The sequence below is a fragment of the Pristiophorus japonicus genome, chromosome 22 (genome assembly GCF_044704955.1).
Source record: "Pristiophorus japonicus isolate sPriJap1 chromosome 22, sPriJap1.hap1, whole genome shotgun sequence".
Taxonomy (NCBI): domain Eukaryota; kingdom Metazoa; phylum Chordata; class Chondrichthyes; family Pristiophoridae; genus Pristiophorus; species Pristiophorus japonicus.
In genome coordinates this window covers 45,013,569-45,019,568 of record NC_091998.1, presented here as the reverse complement: position 1 = coordinate 45,019,568, position 6,000 = coordinate 45,013,569, and positions in this window count along the sequence as shown.

The following is a 6,000-nucleotide window of genomic DNA, read 5'->3' as shown; positions in this document are numbered from 1 at the left end:
TTAATCATAAATCTGTAGAGTCAGAAAGCTGGGTCAAGCCCACTCCAGGAAACAGTGCAGATTCTAGGCCAGCAGCCCAGCACAGTACCTTTTGTCGACATAACAAATGTACTCAAAGTAATTCAGTGCATGTGAAGCATTGAGATGTGATCAGGTGTTTTATAAATACAAGTCTTCCCTTCTTACTGAGAGTGTGCAACATCACTATCGGCATGACCCAGCAGATGGGACTTTAAAATAGGTCCTCCCTGCCTGCCTGCTTAGGTGGATATTAAAAATCCCACAGTACCAAAGAGCAGAGGGTTCTCCCAGTGTCCAAGCCTACGTTCCTCCTCTTTCGACCAAAACCACCATAAAACAGATTAGCTGGTCATTCCATTGCTGTTTGTGGGAATGTGCTGTGCGTAAAATGGCTTCTGGATTCGCCTACATACCAAGTCACTGCACTTTCAATATAATTCATTGTTGGGGACGTACTTAGAGACGTTTATGAACTGTAATAAGAGGCTGTGTGAATGCAAGTCTTGCTTTTCTGCAAACACGAACAAATCTACCATTTGCACGGACTTCCTGTCTCTCAGGTTCCAGAAACTGCCCGGTTATACAGCAAGCGGATTTTGGAATCAGTCAGAAGCCAGGTTGCACATTTGGGCAATATTCTTTTCTTGCTGTACACCGCTGCTTACCAAAGAATTTTGAAGACTGAAAAGAAACCATTGGTCCTGCACAATGATTCCGTTAGGTTTTTCTAAATCTCATAATAGCAAGAATGAGAAGGGAATTACCATCATGGGTGACGGGGAGGGGAGAACAGCCAGGATAGGTTGTGGCTATGGCTTTTTTGGATGGCGAATTTGAAAGTGAATCTTCCACTCCTGTTTTGCACCACTGCATTCCCAATCTTGGAATTACCTTCAGAGTGAACCAAAAATTGAGGTTGGCGCAGGGGGCAACTTAGAGTTTACCACGAAAAATTACAGGAAATTAGCATAAAAATGCAATAAGTATATTATTTCATTTTTTTCTTTGAACTATGCTGGCCTTGTGCATAGAACCAAGCCACATTGATCAGAAGGTCCCACGTCTGATCCCTGGTCTGTGCCGAGGATGCTGATCTTCGCTCGGCTGGTAATAAAAGTGCTGCAATTGGCTTTAGTACCCCTGGGCTGCAAAGGTAAAATAAAAACTGTCAATGTTTGCACTAATGATTGCTGTACAGTAATCCGTGCTGACACCGTCACTATCTCGGCTCATGAAGTGAGATACTAAAAGGCTGCGAGTGCTTAGGGAACCATGTTCCAGATTAACAGCTGGGAATTGCATCAGCGGAAGACAGTCCCAGGCTGGACTGTGATGCCCACCATGGTCAAATGGCAAGCCAAAACTCAGTGTGTGGGCCTCTGTCCCAATATGTACAGCAGCACATCTGTTAAAATAGGTTTAAAGCACTCTGCAGTTTAGGCCTGGTTAACCATTGTGCAAAGGACTTGGAAATTCACAAACTAAGCATAAGATTGTGTCTGTATGTACTTCAAAAACACAGGCAACTGAACATCTGATTGCATACAGGACACGTATGTCGATTCCGATCCGTATTGAAGTGTGAGTAAATTACCTGCCATCATTCAAGTTCAAAACGCTGAAAAACTCCATGCTCTTCCTTGGAATCAGCAGCAACATCAGAAACAGCGGCTAACTGCAGCAGAGAGACCGGGAGGAGAAAAAGACTGCCAAGAAAGAGACGGAGGACAAACAATGAAAAAAAACAGAAATGAATTTCACGGGAGAGCAAGAAAAGAACACGAGCACGAGAAGCACAAGAGACCGCAAGGAACAAATGAGACACGCACGGGAGAACGAGACACATAAGAGGTACAAGAGATGCACGCGAGAAGCACACAAGAGAGTGTGAAATAGGCCTGAAAGAAAGAAAGAGAGAGAGAGGAGTCACACATACATATGCTTTCAGAAACAAAGCCAATAGAAACTTGTTCAATTCAGTGACCTTCCTCGACTCCTGGATTCTAGGTGGCTAGATTCCTGCAAATCTGCATGGCAAGGATTGAATCCCAAAATATTCCACAAACCACACAGTATGACAAAGTAGAATAGAAAACAGCGGTGGGACTAACCCTTCATTGTAAATCTCACCTCACTTAGCATAATAGACCACCCTCACAATTAGGGTGTGTGTGTGTGTGTGTGTGTGTGTGTGTGTCCATTAGTTGGGGAAGGAAGCTCCATCTATGGTTAATTGTATATGTGGCTGCAATAAATGACTTCTTGGCTTGACGCAGAAGTTTGATGTTGGTGTGTGAAGGCATGAGTCCCTCGCTGCTGGCGTTTTCAGATGGAAACAGTAAAACTTATCAGATTTTATTACTGTGTTTGGCTGCGTGGGAGGACCAGACAGTGATATACGAGGCAGACAATGGTGCAGGATGGCATTTTCTACTTTTGAATGGTTTTATTTTCCCTAACTTATGCTGATGTTTTCCCAGTGCTGTAAATGAGATCTCTGGCAGGCACTAAAGAAGCGAGCTGCCGGGTAATAACAGATCAAGTTTTGGTCAGGGTATTGATTACTGATCAGTCTACACTCTGCCCTATTGCTGCGTTATAAATAGCTTATTAATAAGAACATTAAGAAATAGGAGCAAGTGGTAGGCCATTTGGCCCCTCGAGCCTGCTCCGCCATTCAAGATCACGGCTGACCTGATATTGGCCTCAACTCCACTTCCCTGCCCGCTCCCCATAACCCTCGACTCCCTTATCATTCAAAAATCTGTCTCTCTCCATCATAAATATGTTCAAGGACCCAGCCTTCACAGCTCTCTGGGGTAGAGAATTCCACAAATTCACAACCCTTTATTGGGTAAAGACACTGAGCCATATTCAGCCATAAGCTCTCAAGATTGATCCATTGGCTGTGTTTTTTGAGCTGAGGTGGTGGCAGAAGAACAGTGTGGCCTCAGTGCACCGGGACTAAGGAGGCAGCAATCAGCCACAGTCTCCGCTCTTGATTGGTCCCCAGTGACCCAGGCCAGGAAGTGGGTGTGTGCATGTCAGGTAAAGGTGGATTAGTTTAGTGGCATCCACAGTCAAATAGCCTAGCAACAATAACTCGTATTTATATAGTGCCTTTAATATAGTAAAACATCCCAAGGCGCTTCACAGGAGTGTTTTAAAACAAAACAACTAGATTTGACACCGAGCCACATAAGAAGAAATTACGGCAGAGCTTAGTCAAAGAGGTAGGTTTTAACAAGCGTCTTAAAGGAGGAAAGAGAGGCAGAGAGGTTCAGGGAGGGAGTTCCAGAGCTTGGGGCCCAAGCAGCTGAAGGCACTGCCATCAATGGTTGAGCGATTATAATCAGGGATGCTCAAGAGGGCAGAATCTGAAGAGCATAGACATCTCGGGGGGTTGGGAGGCTGAAGGAGATTACAGAATTAGGGAGGGGCGAGGCCATGGAGGGATTTGTAAACAAGGATGAGAATTTTGAAATCGAAGCTTTTGAGATTCTGAGGGGGCTTGATAGGGTAGATGCAGAGAGGATGTTTCCCCTCGTAGGGGAATCTAGAACTAGGGGGAATAGTTTGAGAATAAGGGGTCGCCCATTTAAAATGGAAATGAGGAGGAATTTCTTCTCTCAGAAGGTTGTGAATCTTTGGAATTCTCTACTCCAGAGAGCTGTAGAGGCTGAGTCATTGAATATAGTTAAGGTGGAGATAGACAGATTTTTGAAAGATAAGGGAGTCAAGGGTTATGGGGAGCGGACAGGGAAGTGGAGTTGAAGCCAAGATCTTATTGAATGGCGGAGCAGGCTCGAGGAGCCAAATGGCCTACTCCTGCTCCTATTTCTTATGTTCTTATGCCAATCGCTCTTCAGTGTCCCAGGCCAGGAAGTGAGTGCGTGCATGTCAGGTAAAGGTAGAATAAAAGTTTAGTGGCATCCACAGTCAAATAGCCTAGCAACACTCAGTAAGGGCGACACGTTAAGAATGGCAACTCGACCAAGGTATCAGAGGATATGCCAGTTCTCAGAAAACCATAGCGCAGTAGAAGAAAGAACACTGGAGTCACACGTAGACTATTTAAAATGCCATAATAACAGTGAGTGTGAAATTAATTAAACCAATTTGGCCCATTGTGCTTGTTCCTTGTGACAGGCTACAAATGTTGGTGCGGAATCACACTGACTAATCTGACTCTTAAATTGCTAACAGGTTCGGGGAAACTTCAGTCTTCCTGGGCTGACTGGGTCTGGTTTTGTTTGACTTCATGTACCAACACCAAATGGAACATTAATATTCCAGCAATAAATCTGCTAAAGCAAAAGCTTTATTACTGAAATATAAATCACAAGCTACACTGTTCTCAATGTACATTGTGAAGATAAAGAGCCACTGACAAAAAAAAGACATTGGTTGCTGAAAAATGGATACCAAAGGCTACTGTTTCAATCAGTCAAATAGCAACCAGGTTGAATATAGAAAGTTCAGAGGGGAAGTGAAAAAAGAAATGAGGGGACAAAGAAAGAGTATGAGAATAGACTGGCATCTAATATAAAAAGGGAATTCAAAAGTCTTCTATAGGCATATAAATAATAAACGGGTAGTAAGAGGATTATGGCCCAAAGAAGGAGACCTACACATGGAGACAGAGGGCATGGCTGAGGTACTAAATGAGTACTTTGCATCTGTCTTTACCAAGTGAAAGAGGAGGTAGTGGAGATACTGGATTGGATAAAAATTGATAAAGAGGAGGTACTAGAAAGGCTGGTTGTACTTAAAGTAGATAAATTACCAGGGCCGGATGGGATGCATCCTAAGATGCTGAGGCAGGTAAGAGTGGAAATTACAGGCACTGACCATAATCTTCCAATCCTCCTTAGATACGGGGGTGGTGCCAGACGATAGGAGAATTGCAAATGTTCCCTTGCTCAAAAAAGGGTATAAAGATAAACCCATCAACTACAGACCAGTCAGTTTAACCTCGGTAGCGAGGAAGCTTTTAGAAACGATGATCCAGGACAACATTAAGTCACTTGGACAAGTGTAGATTAATTAAGGAAAGCCAGCATGGATTTGTCAAAGGCAAATCGTGTTCAACTAACTTGATTTGGGTTTTTTGATGAGGTAACAGAGAGGATTAATGAGGGCAATGCAGGTGACGTGGTGTACATGGACATCCAAAAGGCACTTGATAAAATGCCACATAATAGGCTTGCCAGTAAAGTTAAAGCATGTGAAATAAAAGGGACAGTGGCAGCTTGGATACGAAATTGGCTCAGTGACAGGAAACAGAGAGTAGTGGTGAACGGTTGTTTTCCGGATATTAGGAAGGTATACAGTGGTGTTCCCCAGGGGTCGGTTCTAGGACCACTGCTTTTCTTGATATATATTAATGACTTGGACTTGGGTGTACAGGGCACAATTTCAAAATTTGCAGATGGCACAAAACTTGGAAGTGTAGTGAACAATCAGGAAGGCTATGACTTCAAGAGGACATAGACAGGCCGATGGAATGGGCGGACACGTGGCAGATGAAATTTAATGCAGAAAAATGCGAAGTGATACATTTTGGTAGGAACAGCGAGGAGAGGCAATATAAATTAAAGGGTACAATTCTAAAGGGGGTGCATGAACAGAGAGACCTGGGGGTAGATGTGCACAAATCATTGAAGGTGGCAGGGCAGGTTGAGAAAGTGGTTAAAAAAATAATATGGGATCCTGGGCTTCATAAATAGATGCATAGAGTACAAAAGCAGGGAAATTATGATGAACCTTTACAAAACACTAGTCCAGCCTTGAGTGGAATATTGTGCCCAAGTGTGGGCACCGCATTTAGGAAGGATGTGAAGGCCTTAGAGAGGATGCAAAAAAGATTTACAAGAATGGTTCCAGGGATGAGGGACTTCAATTATATGGATAGACTGGAGAAGCTGGGATTGTTCTCCTTAGAGCAGAGAAGGTTGAGAGGAGATTCGTTGGAGGTGT